Below are 21,725 nucleotides of genomic sequence, written 5' to 3' on the forward strand. Positions count from 1 at the left end.
ACTCTAAGGCATCCAAGGTCCAACTAAAAAGGTCTAAACACAAAATATGACATGCTCTCTGCCTTAGCTCGCGAGGCGAGGAAGGGTTGTTCGCCGTGGCGAGCGATGCCAGAAACGTTCGCGAGGCGAGGGGAAAGGACTCGCGAGGCGAGCGATGAAGATCATAGCTCGCCGTGGCGAGCGATGAATGTCGCTACGGCCAGGTTTTCTAATTTCACAAAAACTCGACGATTCACATGGTTCTAAGCTTGTTTTTGATTCCAAAGTTCGTCCTAAACAATATCTAAGGTCTAGGAACACTTTCTACATCAATTAAACCAATTCTCACCGTTTGATCATCAATTCTAAGGTTTTGACCTAGTTTTCATTTTCTCCAATTAATCCCAATTCTTGCTAATTATTCATCAGAATTACAACAACTAATATCACTGAGTTATTAGTCTCACCCTTACCTGGTTATGAAGAAATCGCAGCCCTCTCTATGCTCTTCTCCCTTCTAAGCTTTTTCTCCCTTTTCCAAAAGTTTTCACGTACAATGAGTTTCTAAAATATTAGGTCTTCTCCTATTTATATCTCATCCTAATTACTTATCTTATCTCACTTTCTCCCCCAAAACTATCTAAAATATCAAAACAGCCCTCAACTAAATATTTTATATTATTTTCAAATCTTTATGTTATTTAACAATAAAATAAATCCCTTAATCTTATCAAATCTTCCAAAAACTCATAACTTATCCCAATAACAATCAAACCATCAATATAGTCGTAAATCATTCAAATCATACCATAATCATGCATATATTATATAAATATAATATAATCGCCTAAACTCGATTAAATAAGCAATTAACAAAAGTGGGCGTTACATTGAACCATTCATCATGTTGAAGTAATCCATGAGGTTTTGAGCTTCATAGTATCTCCTGAGCTCGCATCCATGAGATGGTAGTGAAATGAAATCCACTGGATTTTCAGTCTGAACGTTGAGTTCCCATTCCTCTAAGGACATAATTCTCCCTCTGATTTCATAAGCAGGTGCCTCTTGCATGGTCATTTCTGGAATTGAGCTTGAAGATGCCATTGATGTTGAAGAAGTTTTAGGGTTCTAGGTTTGATTGAGGAAGATGAAGTTTCTTCGCAGAGAATCAGTGTGAAAATTAGAAAGTGTAGGTTGTGAAGTGCGTAGTGTGTGATTTGTCTAAGTGTTTTGAGTAAAATGTTTGCAATTCAGAAGGGGACAAACAAACACAACATTAATGACATAGGGGGCGCGAGATAGTACATTCAAAGTATAAATCATCATTACCCTCTTAAGTTATACACCAATACAAATAAGCCACGTCATAAGTTTTTCAGAGAAACTGCTAAGTTAGTGGGACAGGTGTTACTAAAAAGTAACTTCCAATGTTTCCACTAATACTACTAGTTCATGAGCAAAGAGTTCAGCTTCTGAAGTTGAGATGCTGACGTCATCTTCAGAAGCACATTTTCCTCAGAATTTCAGTTAAGAGCTTCTGATGGACCATAGTGTAACACCCCGTTTTCCCAACTTAAAAATTTCACATATAAATCATAGTATTTCAACATAAACGAAATGTCACATTCTTTTCTTAAAATCATAAACTGAATAAATAACTATTTATCCTTTAAAATTCAATAACAAAATCTTTAATACTTCGCAGCGGAATTTATTCAATAATAAAAACAGTCTTTGGCACGAAGGCCTCTTCATAAATGTCTCATAAAAATCCAATCTAAAAATATAGTCATAAATCTTCAAAAACAATACGTAAGGAATAGAAAAGCAATAACAAAGTTCCCATCCCGTTACGTATCAATGCACCTAAGACACACGAGAGAGCTAATCCACTCACGACAGCAATCTAACAGCAACTTAAACTCGATCACCTGCAAGTTACTCATACGAAGAGCAACATTTCCAAGCAAAAGGGGTGAGATTTCACAAAACAATAATATCAAGTATATAATTCAATAATTATATTTAACAACATAAATAACTTCATCTATTAGTAATAATAATTCTTCATGTAATAATTCATAATAGTTTAACCAACTTCTAATCATCATTTCATAATAACATATCAACACAACTTAATCATCACTTAATAATAATAATCATATACAACATGACATAATCATAATCAACATCATATAGCTTCATAACATCATATAATCTTCATAAGCACTTCATTAACAATACATGGGTAGAAGACAACTCAACAACTTAACGACTCATGGATGACAACTCATCAACAACTTAACAACTCATGGATGACAACTCATCAACAACGACTTTGACTCGACAAATGCGACTCCAACTCAATTATGCAACTTAGACCTCTTATATGCATGTGGTACCAATACGGAGCATCAAGCCCCTATCGCTATTTGATTATTAATATACTCCAGAGCATCAAGCCCCTATCGCTATTTAAGTATTAATATACTCCAGAGCTTCAAGCCCCTATCGCTATTTAAGTATTAATATACTCCAGAGCATCAAGCCCCCAACAAAGAATGCTAATGCATGGACTCGACTTCTTAAACATCTTAAATCGACAACCTCTTATAATAGTCCAATAATTTGGAACATCAACATCTTCAACGACTTAGACTGACTCATGCAGCTTACTTAAATAACAACAGCAACACATGCAGTATACAAAAACAGCATGACATAATAATATCAAATGCAAGTCAACAACATCACAAATATACATTCATAATTCAAGTAATAAGTATGACATCACAATCAACATCAACACATCTTAAAACAGCTTCACAGATTATCATTAATATTGTAAACAGCTACCATTCCTACCCCAAAGACCAACTCATGAACTCATTAGACCCTTTATACAAGGTTATCTCCTTCCTAAAAACATCTCTAGATGGTTAGGATAAAGTTCCTACACTTAAGAAGAAGTCTAGAAACATTTGGAGTGAAGAAAATTGCATTTTTAAGGTTTTTGGTAAGACAACATCAGACATACTAAAATTACAGATTTTACTGTCAAAATCGCCTCATGATCACTAGAATCGCCTCATGATTTCGACAGCATCAGACATACTAAAATTACAGATTTTCTGTTGAAATCGCCTCATGATTTCGACAGCATCAGATTTTCACCCTTCACGTTTTCGCGCCTAAAAATCAAACCGTTAACCCGTTTTCGATGCCGTTTTCACCTACGCGCTCCTGACACTTAGCTCTATCACAAACTACAGAAAAATTCCAGTTTCAACCACCCAAAAATCGGTTTCCAAAACCTCACATAATCACTCATTTGCAAAAACATTTAGACACCGACTCTTCAAGCGAAAATCCCAATTTTCATCAATCCAAACTCAAAAACTGATTAGGAATTTAACCTATGATTATTCTACAACATGAACACCACCTATTACTTTAACTCATCAGATTATCTACTCTTTCTACATCAATCTAACAATTTTTCATCAATTCCTCACTTTAACCCTAATTCTCAAATCCTCCAAAACTAATCCCACCCTTGTTAAATTTAATCATCAGAATTACAGACTTAATAAGATTGAATGTTTGTCTCACCCTTACCTTATAAGATGAAATCGCAGCCCCTCTAGGTCTTCTCCCTTCTCTTGGCTTTTTCTCCCTTTTCTCCAAAATTGATCGTACGTTATGTTTTTCTAAACTAGGTCTTTCCTATTTATATCTCCACCATCCATCTTATCTTATTTCTCTTTCTCCCCCAAACTCTCTAAAATCTCATAACAACCCCTAAACCCAATATTATTTTATTTTCAAATCTTATTCTATTAAATAATATAATAAGCCACTTAATAAATTACATAATCATATAAATATATTCTAAACTCTTCTTAATAAATTCTAGACTCAATTAAATAATTAAATAAAACAAATAAATCAAAGAGGGCGTAACACATAGCTTCTGAACAGACTTCAGGACATAACTTATAGTTCATGAGCAAGCAAATTTAATCAGACACAAAGTGCATGTTCAAAGTTTTCTTTATAAAATCAAATCTCTCCACAGTCAAAGGCTTAGTAAATATATCAGCCCATTGATGTTCAGTATCAATGAATTGTATATATAAAATTCCTTTTTGAACATAGTCTCTAATAAAGTGGTGTTTGATTTCAATATGCTTGGCTCTTGAATGTAGAATAGGATTCTTTGACAAACAAATAGCAGCAATATTATCAAAATAAATCGGAATACTGTTAGCATTAATCTGATAATCTTCCAACTGATGTTTCATCAAAAGCAATCGTGTACAACAACTTGCAGATGAGATGTATTCTGCTTCTGCTGTAGACATAGCAATAGTTGCTTGTCTTTTGCTAGCCCAGGATATTAGATTTTCACCTAGGAACTGACAGTTACCACTGGTTGATTTTCTTTTAATCCTGTCACCAGCATAGTCAGCATCACAGAATCCAACCAACTGATAATCTAAGGATTTCCTATAGAGGAGTCCAAGACTAGTTGATCCTTTCAGATACCTGAAAATTCTCTTAACAACAGTTAAATCAGTTTCTCTAGGATCTGATTGGAATCTTGCACACAAGCATACACTGAATAAAATATATGGCCTAGATGCAGTGAGGTATAACAAAGAACCAATCATACCTCTATACAACTTCTGGTCTACCTTTGATTCAATATCTTCTTTGCTTAAGGTGCAGATTGGATGCATTAGAGTGTTCATCACTCTACAATCTTCCAGATTGAACTTCTTCAGAAGCTCCTTTGTATACTTTGTTTGATGAACATATACTCCATCCTTGCATTGGTTAATTTGAATTCCAAGGAAGAACTTAGCTCTCCCATCATGCTCATTTCAAATTCATCCTGCATTAACTTAGAGAATTCCTTGCAAAGAGATGCATTAGTAGAACCAAATATTATATCATCAACATATATCTGCACAACAAGAATGTCTTTCTCAAGAGTCCTTCTGAAGAGTGTTGTGTCAACTTGACCTCTTTTAAAATCATTTTTAATCGAGAAATTACTTTGTCTATCATACTAAGCTCTGGGAGCTTGTTTCAAGCCATATAGTGATTTCTTAAGTTTATAAACATGGTCAGGATGCTTAAGATCCTCAAAACCAGGAGGTTGCTTGACAAACACTTCTTCTTCTATGACACCATTAAGAAATGCACTCTTGACATCCATTTCATATAATATAATGCCATGATTAACTACATAGGATAGAAGTAACCTGATTGCTTCAAATCTTGCAATTGGAGCAAATCTTTCAGTGTAATCAATGTCTTCTTGTTGACTGTAACCTTGTGCAACAAGTCTAGATTTGTCTCTGATTACTTCACCTTGTTCACTCAACTTGTTTCTGAACACCCATTTTGTTCCAATAATGTTCTTTTCCTGAGGTTTGGGTATCAGATCCCACACATCATTTCTTTGAAACTGATTGAGCTCTTCTTGCATAGCTAGTATCCATCCATCATCTGAAAGTGCTTCATCAATTGTAGCAGGTTAGTCCTATCATAGACCATTCTTGTATGAAATATGATCTTGTTCTTCTAGGACTTTCTTTGTTTCCATTTATTTGATCCTCAGGATGTGATGACTTGTACTTAAATGTATTCTTGGATTGATTAGCTTGTTGAGAGCCATTTAAGCTTCATCAAAAGCAACTTCATCTTGAGCTTCTAGAGTAGGTTCAGCTTCTGGACTATCTTCAGATTCAATAGTCTAATCAGGTTCTGGAGTGTCTTCAGTAACCTGTATATCTGCAAAACTTTCATCTTGCTCTGGAGTTTCACTTCCAGGCTCTTTGTCATCAAATTTAACGTGCATTAATTCTTCAACACAAAGTGTCTCTGAATTATAGACTATGTATGTTTTTGACCTTTCAGAGTAACCTAAGAAGATTCCCTTCTGGGCCTTAGCATCAAATTTCTTTAGGTAGAGCTTGTTATTTAGAATGTAACAGGTACATCCAAATTGATGAAAGTAAGAGATATTGAGTCTTCTTCCATTAAAGAGTTTATATGTTGTTTTCTCCAAGATAGGTCTAATATAGATTCTATTTTGGACATAACATGTTATATTCACTACTTCTGCCCATAAATGTTTAGCCAAATTGTTTTCATGAATCAAGGTTCTGACCATTTCTTGTAAAGTTCTATTCTTTCTTTCTACAATCCCATTTTGTTGTGGAGTTCTAGGAGAAGAGAATTCATGGACAATTTCATGTTTTTCACAAAAAAATTCAAACGACTCATTTTCAAATTCTCCACCATGATCACTTCTGACTTTTAAAATTTTCATTTCTTTTATAGACTGTATTTGAGTGCAGAAGTTACTGAATACATCATAAGCATTATCCTTACTTCTCAGGAATTTTACCCATGTCCATCTGCTGTGATCATCAACAATGACTAATCCATATTTACTTCCATATAAGGATGCAGTGTTAACTGGTCCAAATAAATCAATATGAAGTAATTCTAAGGGTCTGGAGGTTGAGACAATGTCTTTTATTTTAAAAGATGATTTCAGAATTTTCCTTTTCTGACATGCACCACAAAGTGCATCTGAATGATAATCAATGTCAGGTAGGCCATCTAAAAGGTTATGTTCAAAACCATCTACCAACCACACATTATTAATTGAGATAGAGGAGTTACCAATAGTTCCTGTGCCAATGATCTTGCCATATTGGTTGCCTCAAAACTTCACATTTCCTCCTTCTTTCATTGTGAGGGTGAGGAACATAGACATCTCTTCTGTCATATGCCTTTAGCCACCGTTGTCTAGGTACCATGATTTTAGCTTTACTTTTGCTCTTAGACATATCTATAATATTGACATTTTCAGATTTAGGTACCCATTGTTTTATGGGTCCTTTGAGGTTAGTACTGGAAGTTTTACTCTTCAATTCTTGTACCTTGTGTTATAAGCTTGATAGCTTCTAATTAACCACTACCTTAGGTTTAGCACCTTTTGGTTTTGAATCCTCAGAAGCAGTAACTGCTTTGTTCTTCTGAATCTTAGACTTTAGGATACCAGATTCTTGTTTCAACAGACTCTAAGGAACAGGTTTTGATCTCTTCAAAATCTTGATCTCTGAAGTTTTAGAATCAGAGTTTATCATTGCCTTTAGCTTGAAGTTGTTTGGCTTTGAAGTAATCTTAACCTCAGAAATAGAAGCTTTAGGTTCTGACTGAACCACAGTTTCAATCTTAGCACCTTCAGGTACAAATAAGGTTTTCAACCCTTCCTTGATGCATTCACAACATGCTTTAAGACTTATTTCATTAGGTTTCCCTTATGAAAATCCAATCCCTTTACCATTGTTTATGTAAATGCTGTAAATCATAAAAGCAAATTTGCTTCTGTCAATACAAGACATCATAAACTCCTCAAGAGAAATTTCTTATTTACTTAGAGATTTTCCATTAACATTTTCTTGTAGCTTCAGACAAAGATGCCTGAGTTTTTCATCTTCAGAATCTGAGTTAGGATCTTCTTCTGAAGTCACAGTAGCTACTAACCCCACAACTACTTTTGCATCTTCTTCAGCTTTTTCCTTTTCAGTATCTAATTCATTGTCTAAATCTTCCCAAGTTGTCATTAAAATCTTCTTGATCTGCTTCCTGAATTTCCTTGTGTTAAAGTTTGACTTTTTTGACTTGTCCTTTGACTTCTCCTTCTGAAGATCAGGGCAAATCAGCAATGAAATGTCCAGGCTTCTTACAGTTGAAGCGTCCCTTCTGATCTTCTTTCTTGCAGCTCTTGTAGCCACGTCTATACTCAAAAACTTCATGTTTTTCTTTGCCAGATACTAAAGCTTGTTGGAGAGCATTGCCATCTTCTCAGTAGGATCTTCATCTGACTCTCCATCAGGTGATTCTTCTTCAGATTCAACTTAAGAGCTCTTGATGACTTTCCTTTAGATGACAGCACGATTGATTTACTCTTCTTAGTAGGCTCATGTTCATTGAGACTAATCTCATGAACTTTGAGAGAGCTGACAAGATCATCAACACTTAAATTGTTTAAATCTTTAGCTTCCTCAATAGCAGTAACCTTAGGTCTCCATCTTGTAGGTAAACTTCTTAGTATCTTGCTCACATGATCAGAAGCTACATAGCTTTTCTTTAGTATTTGACGTCCAGAAACTGAGTCTGAAATCTTGAGTACATTTGCTCAATACTTTCATCATCTTTCATTTTGAACAACTCATACTGATGAACAAGCATAAGGGCTTTTGCTTCTCTGACTTTCTTACTACCTTCATAGTTTGCACAGAGAGAAGCAAATATTGTCTTAGTAGTAGATTTATCACTCATCTTCATATACTCTGCTTTAGGTATAGCTTTGACAAGTGCTCCTCTGATCGTGTGATGCTTCTTGAAGAGTTTCTTCTGAGCAGGAGTATGTTTTCTTCTATCAACAGCAGCTCCTTCGTCATCAATGACCTAGTCACCAACACCATCTTCAAGTATGTCCCATAGTTCTTCATCTAAACCCATGACATGACTATAGAAGTTGGTTTTCCACCAGGAAAATTCTTCAGGATCTCCATTAAACTTTGGAACTTTTCCAGAGTCAGATTTCTTGTTGTTACCATAATCATATGGAACAGTGTGGATGTCTTTGTTCTGTGTGGAACTAGGTTCATCAACGTACATGTTTCTCTCAGATCTTTTTCTGTTACAGTGTTAAGTGTTATGACAACAGACCAAGGCTCTAGATACCAATTGAAGGTGAGAAAAACATAAGAAGAGGGGTTGAATTGTGTTAGCTTTTTCTTCGTTTTCTCCTAAGCTGAAAACACTGATCAGAAGCAGATAGAGTTCCACTTCTGAAGTGTAAGATCTAATTGCAGCGGATAAAACAGAGAGAGAGAAGAAAGACACAAAGCAATTATACATGTTCCTTCCAATAACCGGAAGTCAGTCCTGTCCCCCTTGCACTTCCAAGGAGAGTTCAGTAAAATGTAATATCTGATTACAACTGCTCACTGCTAAAACTAGCAAGAGACTTCAAACTATTCAAGCACAACTGCAAGAGATTTCCTACGCCCCTGAATACAATCAAGAGACTTCTTATGCTATTCAAAAAGCCGAGTGATTTGTTATAAGATTGATTTTAAAATTTTAAAATGTTTTTAAAGGTAAAAACAGCCAAAGTGGTAAGAAGGTGAAGTTAATTGATTTTAATTGTAGAAAATAAAGTCTAATATGATTAAAGTTTATTATTTAAAAAGAAGATGTAGAAGTCACTTGATTGAAAATCAAGATTTTGTTTGGAAAAAAAATATTTTTGAGTTTTTGAATATTTGAATGTTTTGAGATTTTTGTGTTTTTCTAATCAAAGTCTAAAAAATTAAGCGTGATAAAATAAACAAAAGTGTGAGGGATTTCATAATGACGTTGGATCCAAAATGAAAATCCTCTTTTTCCTTGGATTAATCTAAACTACTGTTTTTGATTTTTTTTTTTTTACATAAAGCGGAATAAATAATTATGCATGCAATGCAAGATTTTCACTTATATTTACATTTGTTCCTAAAATACATTCTAAAGCATAAAAGAGGAATAAATAAATATGCATGCAATGCAAGATTCTCATTTATATTTACATTGGTCCCTAAGCACATTCTAAAGCATAATAAATAAATAAAATAAAATGACAAAGCAATAATAAAAATAGAATTACAAATTCATGAAATAAATAAATATGCTAAATAAAGGAAAATAAAAGAAATAAAAAATGCATGAGATGATGTTTAGCTACAATAAAAGTAACAAGAAATACAAGAGATAAATAAAAATGTAAAAAATAAAAAGGGCAAAGATGCAAGAGAAGAGTCGGGCTTAGAGAAATGAAGAAAACGAAATTGGGCTTAGAGAAAAAGTGTTGGGCTCAACAGAGGTGAGTCTGGGCCGTCAGATCTAATCTTAAGGCCCTAGATTTGAGGGTGCACAGGCATACTATGGTGAGGCATGCGCTGGACTGTCTCAACAGAGTGGATCTGGGCCGTTGATCCAGATCCAAAGGCTTGGATATGAAGGCGCATGGTTTAAAAGCATGGAGAGGCGCGCATGATTCAAAGGGGGAATATAAATATGTAAAACACTTCAGAAATTTCAATCTTTAAAAAAACCCCTCTCTCTAAACTTCTTCTTTCTAAAATTCCTAGAGAGAGAGGCTCTGCCCTCTCCTCTCTCTAGGATTCCGGCCACATCTCCAGCCGACGCCCGAACTTCTTCTCCGATGACCATCACCACTCCAGCACGGTAGCCGACCACCCTAGGGCGGCGACGCCGCCGCCTGAGCAAATAAAAATTGATTTTTTTTTTTTTTTGAAACAAAACACTCTACTTCTACTCCTCTTCTCTCTTTTCAAATTATTTTTCAAAGAAAACTTATAAATCTCCCTAGATCTAAGAAGGGAAATCGGACAAAAACTACCTCTTATATATTTTCTCTTTGTGATTCGGCCAAGGTTTGTGTGGTAATGTATGTTGCTATTTAGTGTAGCCGAAAGTGTGTAATATTGATGTTGGATTTAGTTGTGGTCGAAAGTATGGTGTTGTTGTTGTTAAGGTCTGTTTTATTTCATAGTTGTATTCGATCTCTGTTGCTGATGGTTTTTGTTGTGATAGTGTTGGTTGGATTTGTGGTGTAGGATTTTCGAAAAGATAAAAAAGGATTGTGGTATTGTGTTGATGAGACTGTCGAAAATCTTCCAATGGTGTTGGTTGAATTTTCGAAATTGATTTATGTAGATTTGCTGTAATATTCTAAAAAATTTGCTTCTTGGGATGTGTGCATGTAGAATATCATAACATGACTGATTTGGCAGATTTAGATTCCTATATTATATACCCACTCATGTGGTACTTCGTTATGTCATAATATAAGAATTATACAATATATATATAAGATCCAGCTGTATAGATATCATAATCTACATCCAGAAAGCCGTATGCTTTGGAAGAAGCTTGTACAGTTTGGGAAGGGGTTTTGATTGATCAAAAAGAAGAATCTACTTCAACCGATATGCCCATGATTGTGATCTGATACTTGTTATATATAGTGAGAAATTAGGGTTGTGATGAAAACTGTTTGGACAAAAATACCCTTTGAAGGATCCTATGCTTTGGACTGATTTTTGGACTAAATGGATTTAAAATAAATAAAAACAGAATAATAATAAAAGTGATAAAAAAATCGAAATAATAAATAAAAAGTAGATAAAAAAAACAGTAATAAACACAAATAAAAATATAATGAAAATAAAAATAAAATAAATAAATAAAAAGAAATAATAATAATAATAATAATAATAATAATAATAATAATAATAGTAAAAAAACTTAAAATTGTCGCCTTCGGAACCAAAATGAGGTACTTCAAAGTAACCTCTTTGCCGAAATTTCGTCTGAAGCGACGAAAAATTCGAGTTTAAAAGATGAGTAAAAATGAGAAAAAATTGGGTAAAAATGAGGTATGACAGATGCCCCTATTTAAGTTTCTTCGACAAGAGACTTGAAAGTGAAATTTTTTATTCGACCGGCCGAAGAGACTTAATTACATAATACACCATTTTTGACCAATTTTGACTGTGAAAATGCTATGAATGCTCACAATGCAAGTATGAATGCAAGACGGAGAAAATGATTCGACTAGGGAAAAACAACAAAATCATACCCAAGTTCGTTAAAGAAAGGGATCCGACTTTGCTGGGGATAAAGTAGGTTCACTGGGGAACAAAGGGTCGTCTACTATCGCACTGATAGTTGTAAGAAGACAAATTGACAAGCATTACTTACTATAGATGTGAGATAACTTAATAAAGGTAAAATATGAAAGAAAAGGCATTGTCTACTATCGGAATGAGTATAGCTTAATGAAGACATATGACAGGTTTTACCTACTATGGGTATGAAGGTAAAATGTAAAAGGAAATCGCATTGCCTTCCCTCTATCAATATTGGATAGCTTAATGAAGGTAAACTGAAAGAAATGACATGTTTTACCTACTACCAATGTGGGATAGCTTAATGAAGGTAAACTGAAATAAAAGACATGTTTTACCTACTATCAATGTGGGATAGCTTAATGAAGGTAAAATGAAAAAAGACATCGCCTACTACCCGTATGATAGCTGTATGAAGACGGATGACATAAATTACCTACTATCGTACAACGATAGTTGTATGAAGGTAAGATTAAAAAAAGACACCGCCTACTACATGTATGATAGCTATATGAAGGCAAGATTGAAAAAGAGATTGTCTACTTACTATAGGATAACAGTACGAAGACAAAAAACAGATACGTTGTCTACCATCTGTATGATAGCTGTATGAAGACAAATGACATTGATTACCTACTATCGTACAATGATAGCTGTATGAAGGTAAGATTGAAAAAGACATTGTCTACTACCTGTATGATAGATGTATGAAGACAAATGACATGGATTACCTACTATCGTACAATAATAGTTGTATGAAGGTAAAATTGTAAAGGACATGTTCAGAGACATCTGTGACCCGACACACTTGGGATGACACTTGGGAAATTAAATGTATTTGTAAGCTGTTTATTTGTGGAACCTGCCACTTGAAATACAATGAAGGACAAAAGGTTTTTGTGTGTGTAACAACCCGATTTTCGTTAGATTTATTTTTAATTGTTTTTATGTGTGTTTATTTATGCTCGTATGTGATTATTTTCCTATGTGTGTATTTTGATGGGTTTAATGTTAGAAGGGTATTTTACCATGTAGAGTTATTTTTACCGTTAAGTGGATAAAAATATTTTGTGAATGGTTTAGTAAGTGGATTGAGCCCACTAAGACATTAATGGTTAAAATCAATTGTGTAGAGCCTATATAAGCTTTAGTCTTTAGAGAAAATAGGGTTACACATTCATTTCATAAGTTTTGAGAGAGGTAGAGAGAAAGAGAGTGCTAGAAGAGAAGAAAAAGGGTTTTGAAGAGAGAAGATCTAGGAGAGATAGAAAAGGGTAGAGATTCAAGGGATTGGAGTTAAAGTGAAGCACTAACTTAGATTTGTGAAGATTTGAGGTAAGGGGGCTAGCTTTCATTCATAATCTCTTTGAAGGTGTCCAATGTCATGAATGTGAAGGTTATGGACACATAAGAACTGAATGTGCTACTTTTCTCAAGAAGCAAAAGAAAGGAATGATTGTGTCTTGGTTTGATGAGGAGGATGCTGATGAAGATGGGGAAAGTGAATCCGCTAAAAGGGTCACATATATGACTGGAATAATTGTCTCTGAACCTGAAACTGGTGATGATCTACACCATAATAAGTGGACTGCCTTTCGTAATGATGAAGATGTCAACAACGTTGACACATGCAAAAAATTGGAACAGTAGAGAGAATTCATCAATTAGCTACAGGAGGAAAGACTTGATCATCTTGCTAAAATTTATGAACTGAACAATGAGGTAACTTTACTGAACTCTAAACTTGGTCATTCCCTAAAACAAGTAAGAATGATGACCACTAGGACTGATGTTCTGGATAAAATGTAAGAAGCTAAAATAAGGGTTAACCCAAATGGTATAGGGTTTAGCCATGAACACCTTAAACAGGAACATCAAAACAGTAGTTATGATCAGGCTTTAAACTATTATCATAAGTCTAGAAAAGGAAAACCTGTGAGTAAAATAAAATTCGTTTCTTCAACTAGAATAGGTGATACTGCTGTTATAGAACAAGTGGTACAACCTCCTGTAGAACCTTATAACTCTAAGATAGAAAATGTTACTTCTGCTTGGAAGTGTCATAATTGTAGCCAGAAGGGTCACATAAAACCGTTTTGTCATAAGTTGTATGGATATCCTATTTGTACCAACCCAAGTTACATAAACTAGTAGCATGTAGTGTCAAGAAGGAGTGGAGACCACAATGTGTAGGATTAATATCTCATACCTCCTTAAGAGCCTCCTCTAGTGAAGACTAGTACTTTGATAGTGGATGTTCTAGACACATGGCAGGGGTGGATAAATTTCTTGTAAATATTAAACCTTATGTCACTAGTTATGTTACTTTAGGTGATGGGGCAAAAAGAAAAATAGTTGGTATTGGCAACCTTGTCAGTGAAGGCTTACCAAGGCTTGATGGTGTGCTTCTGGTGAAAAGTTTAATTGCAAATTTGATCAGCATAAGTCAGGTGTGTGATCAAGGGTTAAGTGTGAACTTTAGAAAATGATGAGACAAAACCGCTAGTGCACGGTCTTACCGAAGTAGTATGAAAAGAGTATCGTTTCGACATGGAGTAGTTTAATTCAATTAACCTTTGATGATGATTAGAGGAGAATCGAGTTGCAAGTTGGGGTTTTCAAAAGATTGAAAGATAATATAATAAAAGGAGCCTTGGGATCATTGGTTCATCTAAATGACAAGTCCTTCACAAACCAAACTATAAGCTTATAACTTTATGTTAGACCTAATTTCTCAAGACAGTTTCTCTTTTGTTCCTCTAGCAACCAAGCCTATTTCCCTGACTTGATTACTCTTAGATTTTGGTTCCTCTAACAACCAAGCCTATTTCGCTGACTTGATCATTATTAGTTCCATTGAAGATCGAAACTATATGTCTCAAAGATTGCAAAGACTATTTCGCTGCCTTTGCAATCCTTGTCTAAATTCACTTGTTCGAATATCAAAGCTCCACTTTCATTTTATGAATTGATATTTGAGATGATGGATAAACAATTATCAAACCCTCCACTTTCGTTTCCACAATTTGATAATGGTTGATCCATGTTAAAGCGGTGAATTTAGATAAGAAATTAGGGTTACATAAGATTAAGGCTTAGAGCTTGGCTTGATTAGGATTATGTCATTTAGACTTATCCAACAATCCCAAGACAAAGAGAAGTCTACTCACTCATGTTCATCGTAGAAATGGAGAAGAAGAGAGAAAACATTAAAGTAAATGACAAGAAAGTAAAAGAAAATAACTTTTATTTGAAAGACAATTGTCACTTATTGAATTTCAAAGAAAAGATGAATATTTGTGATGGCTAGCTACTCTATTTATAGTTTACATTCGACTTAAAATCTAAGCAATCACTAGAATGTTCCACAAGTAAACTAAAACAGAGTAGCTTAAAATCCAAGCAAAAGCAGCAAAAGTAGTTCTGGAGGGTGGCACGGCCGTGCCAAGCCTAGCACGGGCCGTGCCAAGTTTCTGACTTGAGGGAGATATATTTTTGTCTCCGAATCTTCGTATTTTCGTACCGAATCAGCTCCAAAACCCCTTTCTTTTGCTCCAAGACTCAATGCATCAAATATTCGTTCCTGAAATATAACAATATGCAATTGTAGTAAAATAGCTCAAAAAGGAAATAATATTAAAATAAAATAAACTTAAATCTAAATAAAACGAAACTAAATAACATATTAAAATAGATAATAAATGACTCATCAAACTCCCCCATACTTGAATCTTTGCTTGTCCTCAAGGAAAAGGCATAAACATGGTAGCATAAACAATATTATCATATGAAAATTTAATTAAAACACATGTCTCCTCAAGGGCTTTAATTTCAAGCGTACATTATTCATAAACTCAAGCATTTCTTGTAAACCTTATGAAACCCAACAATCAAGTTTCAAGTGAGTGTGTGTGTATAGTCCAACCCTATTCTTGCTCCTGTATAAGATAGATATTATGAGGAAAATTCTTTCTTCATTTCATATAAGAGAGATGGGAGTATTTGTGATCTTTTGATCTTTGCCATTTACTCATTTTTGGGTACTTTATTTAAGGAAACAACACCTTAACGTAGGAAGTCGGAGGACCTACCCCCTTCCCCAATCTAGATTCAATGGTGCCCCTTAAAACATCATCTTCACGTAGGAAGTCGGAGGGCCTACCCCCCCTTCCCCAATCTAGATTCAATGACGCTTTTTAAAGTTTCTCAAGATAACATCACCTTCACGTAGGAAGTCGGAGGGCCTGCCCCCTTCCCCAATCTAGATCCAATGATGCGACCTTGAAATCAATTTGGCTATTTGGCTTTTTATAGACTCCCTTATACTAACTTATACTACTTTTACTTTGAGAATTTTTAAAGGTCTCTAAGTTAATTAAATTCATCATTTAAAACTGAAATACACTCAGAATAATCTCACATTAAATAAAGTACGAGATAAGAAGAAGGTCTTATTAATTTAACTTGTTTAGAATTAATTTAATGGGGCTCAGAGCCTATAAATACTATACATCTACTCCCCCTTTTGTCATCAACAAAAAGTATAACAAAATACAGACAAAAAGAAAGAGATGAGAAAAATGTAGTGAGAAATTCTATAAACACAAGTCATACATATATCAGAGCATTAAAAAAAAATTAAAAGCATAAACATAATAATGCAAGAACTAAGTTCAGAAGCAAAATAAGATCAGATGTATGAAGTCAGCTGCACAATAAGTTCAAAAGATGTTAAACAATGAAACTTAAGACAAAACTAAACAAGCAAAAAAAAAATGTGTGCAACTAAGGGGTGGCTTGTTTTCTGAACATGTCCATCATCTGTTTCAGCATCTTGTTTGTCTCTTCTTGTTGGTGCTTCATTTCTCTCTTGAAATCTTCATTAATCTTGATCAAATTCTCTTCTCTCACTCTTGCTTCTTCCATCTTTGCTTCAGTGGATGACTTGTATTCCAGCAAGAGTAGCTTCTGTTTCATAAGTTCTTTCTTCAGCTTTTTATTCTCTCTTTCCAAATCAGCATTTCTTTGCAATAAATCCAAGTTGGTAGAGGCTGATTGGAAGTTAACCTTGCTCAACCAAGTTAAATCCAATTCCTGGGGTTGAACACCAATAGGAATGAAATCAGTAGCATTACTTTCTCTTAAGCACAATGGATTTTGCACCCAAGTTCTTAGAACTTTAACCTGTTGCAGATTGCTATCAACTCCTTTTAGCCAATCTTGAAGCTTTTGTTAAGCTGAGTCTTGAGCATCCATACATGATCTTTGAAGCTCATTCAAGATAAAATCAACTCTCTCCTTAAGTATTTTCCACAGCTTCTCATAACTGTCCTTGTGAATAAGGTCATTCCTTGCTTGAACAAGATTGTTCAGCTCCTTAAATATATTCTCACACACATCTGCTAAGATAGTAAAATCTAGAAACAATGTGGGTGGAGAGGGGATATTTGGTTTGGCAGGAGCACAAGGTTGTATGGTTAGGCTTGAGGATGAAGGTTGGTCATTTGTGGAGATTGCAGTTTGATTGCTGGTTAATGAAGGTTGATCAGAAACAGACTTTACAATCACAGTAGAGTAAGAGTTTAACTGCTCATCCTCAACATCAGAAGCTTCTGATGTGATCATAAAGTCAGGTTCACTGACGGTTTGTTCAGAAAGAGACTCAAATTGATCAGGAACAAGTTGTTTAGGAACAGAAAGTTCAGGAACAATAGGTTCTGAGGTAGAAACATCAGGGCAGTTTGTTGAGGCCATTTGTAAGTTTGGTGCTTATAGTTGGGGGCTTTCTAAAGCAACTTTAGAGGCTCTTTGTAAGTTAGGCTCAACATCTGGCAGTTCACCAGAACAATGACTTATCATAGTCTCTAAGACAGATGTTTTAGTAGTTTGGTTGGTTGGAGTGGGGTGAGATGATGATGATTCATTATTCACATCAGCAGGAATAAAGTTGATGGGTTGAATCATTGGTGGTTGGAAAGGATGGTTAGGGGGTAGTCTTTCACATAATTTGATTCTCATTTTAGACATACTACATATCCTTTCAACAACATTAGGGTTCATAGGCTCATATGGAATGTTTTGAGTAGGATTTTTGTGGATTTTGGTTGATGGTGATTGTAACGCCCTACTTCTATTAAAGCAATTAAACATGCGAATAATACATTTATTCAAGAAATAGAGGCTACGCCACATTCAAAATTAAAAAAAAACAATAAACATGAATATAAACTTCAACAGTTGCAGCGGAATATAAACCAGAGTAAATTCAAATATACATGTTATGAATAAATAAATTACATCAACATAGATGCATCTCAAAAATCCCAACAAACGGGTAATCTCCAACAAAACAGAAACCAAAGTAAAAGATAATCTAGACCGACACAACTAAGCCTAGATCAGAGCCGACTAAACATCTAAACACCGATATCGGAGAAAGCTCCAGATATCCACCAAGCACAAGAACTCACCAAGCAACTAAACCTGCACAACGTCTACCCATCCATACAGATAGGCAGACGGTCCATAACAGATCCACTGGGGGTAAGTATTACATTATCATAATCCAAATAACAGTTATCATGAACATTTCAATTAACGTCATGCATTTGATCAATAATAATATTCTCATATCAATACTTACATCAAACCCCAATATCTCACATCAATGATCACCAATTACATGTGTCATGAACAAATATCAATTCACAGTTATTCACACTAAATCACCAATCATATACATCATGAACAATCACCGATCATATACATCATGAACAATCACCAATCATAAGCCATGAACAATCATTAATCATATTTCATGAACAATTATCAATTCACAAATATTCATTCACAGTCTCCAATGACATTTCCAAATATGACTCATGTCATGATATGCACTTATTGACACATAAATGCATGTGGTACCAAATCTCCAAAAGGTCGTCACCTCCAAATCCAGATCTCAAAAGATCTCTGCCAGGCCGAAGCTCTATAACGAATAAAACATCGTATCCAGATCTCAAAAGATCTCTGCTAGACCGAAGTTCAAAACTAAATCTCAAAAGATCTCTGCCAGGCCGAAGCCGTATAACGAATAAAACATCGTATTTCAACATGACTATGATGCATGGACATGTAACAAGACTCGATAATGCGACAACAATCCCAATTTTCTCCACAATATATAGGACGACACCCAATTATATTGTTCATCTCCACATCATTTGCATTATCAAGAAAACATGCCCATACACAATTAAATCATAGTATTCACCATCACAACTCAACATGATTATCAATAATCAACAATGTCATTCAACATCAACTATCATATATAGTTTCACCATTTCAAACAATTCTCATATTCCAGGTAATAGGGAAAACAACATCTCATGATAAATATCATATTCAACATATAACCATTCAAAATCAACTATCACATATAGTTTCACCATCCAAGCATTCCTTACAGTCTAAGTAAGATAGCATACATATCTCATGATAAACATCATATCCAAAATATAATCACTCATTCATACAACTTCACTTAGTCATACAAGAATAATCTCAATAACTCACAAGACAATTTTCTAAAGAAACATTTCCGACAAAAATCCAAATCGTGTGGTAAACTGCCAACATTGATAATTTTCAAAGCTAGGCAACTTATTTAAGTTTGAAATCCTACAATTTAATCTTAATCCATCATATAGTCAAGGACTTAAGCCACTTACAAACTATTAGAAATTAGTTCAAATGATAGCTTAAGTTCGTATAAGAAAAACCAAGACAAAACGACATTTAGCTCAAAACCCGTTTTCATCGATTCAACTCTGCCCAAAATATTTCTTAAACCATCAACACATTCACGTTCCAAAATACATAAATGCATACTCAATTATTCACTCTAAGTACTTCATTAAACCAAATATCAAGTTTGGAAAAGTTCCACGGCTCATAGAAAAAGTTACGATAAGTTTTCACAAAAATTCATATGACCCATGTGTAGTAATTTGATCATAACTCAAGTTCTAAAAATCATTTGGACCTCAAACCAATGCCATTAGAAAGCTAACAAAATTATCTAAAACTTTCATGTTTACACCAAAGGCCAATTCAAAACGGAAATAGGTGAAAAAGACGCAAGAACGCGAAATAGGGGATGCTGGAACTAGCAATTTCGCTTCTTGAGAAGCTTCTGGCCTGCTTCTGAAGTCTGCTTCTGAAGTATGCTTCTGAAGGGTGCTTCTGGCCTGTTCGCTTACAGGTTTTCCAAAAAGTGCATTTTTCACCATTTCGCGCGTAAAATGCAAACCGTTAATCAAATTTTGATGCCGTTTTCCCCTACACGATCCTGACACTTGACTTTAACATAATCTATAAAAATTTCATGTTTCAACCATCCCAAAAGTCATTTTCCAAAACCTCACATAATCACTTATTGGCGAAAACGCTTAAACATCGACATTTCACACGAAAAACCCGTTTTCTCTCAAACGACTCAACTAACATAACCACAACATGAAAACAGAAATTCTCATAGGTTCAATTCATCCAACAATAACAAAATTTCAGTCAACAACCATATATATATCAAAAGGTTCATTTTGGTCCTTCGCATGAACATTTAACTCAACTTCTCCAATTTCACAAAACCATCAACAACAATTTATTTCTCATCATCAATCCACAATTAAGTATACCCAAATCATAATTCACTTACAATAGCATCAGTTGACAATAACCACATCAATGGAACATGAATCACATCTCATTTCCATCAAAACATATCAAATTTCATCAATTAAGCATAATTTCATAACTTAACATTTATACATACTTTGAAACATGTAATTTCACCCATAAACATACCATAATCATCAATTCATGCACAAGAAAATAGCATCACAACCAGAGACGAATTTAACAACAATTGTTCATCAACCCATTTTCATACAACATGAGAAAATGCAAAGATTGTACATGATTAAGATAATAACTAACCCCCTTACCTTAGAAGAAGATTAACCCAAACTCTTGCTTCAATTTAGCTCCTAATCTTACCCCAATTGATTCCTCAAGCTTTCCCTTCAACATTCTTGTTCTTCTCTTCACCTCTTTCTCCCTCTACCTCTCTCTCTAGGAAAATGTTTTGTGAAGTGAATGAAAGATATTTTCTATGACAACCCTAATGTTATCTCCCTTAATGGGCTCAATTCCAAATTCTAATGGGCCTAACTCATTCTAACACAATTCAAAAGTTTCTATACACTCCATGGTAATTACTAACAACGGTAAATTATAACCAACGGTCACTAACGATAAAAACTAATCACTACACTAGTAACTTAGTAAAATAAGGGTTCTCACTAATTAATAAAATAATTCTCACCAAAATTACCATTTTACCCTTACCCGCCAAATGACCAAAATACCCTTCTAATACGGTAATCCCTTTAAATGCACCCGATGACAATAAAATACACACAATCACAAATAATCACACAATAAAAGTAATTAAAATAAAACTAGTTAAAAATCGGGCTGTTACAACTCTCCCCCCCTAAAAGAATTTTTGCCCTCGAAAATTTACTTGAAGGAAACAACTCCGGATACGAAACCCTCATCCTACTCTCCGGTTCCCAAGTGGCACTCTCACCAGGTGGTCCAACCGAAATCACTTTGACCAAAACAATCTCTTTGCCACGCAAACGCTTCAATTCACGATCCTCAATCCTAACCGGCCAAGTCTCAACTGTCAAATTATCTCTTACTTCCAACTCATCCACTTGGATCACATGAGACGCATCATGCACATACTTCCTCAACTGAGACACATGAAACACATTATGAAGATTCGACAAAGACGGTGGTAACGCAATCCGATACGCTACAACCCCAACCTTCTCAATGACATCAAACGGCCCAACAAAATGAGGAGTCAACTTCCTACACTTCAAA

The sequence above is a fragment of the Medicago truncatula genome, chromosome 4, assembly GCF_003473485.1.
Source record: "Medicago truncatula cultivar Jemalong A17 chromosome 4, MtrunA17r5.0-ANR, whole genome shotgun sequence".
Classification (NCBI taxonomy): domain Eukaryota; kingdom Viridiplantae; phylum Streptophyta; class Magnoliopsida; order Fabales; family Fabaceae; genus Medicago; species Medicago truncatula.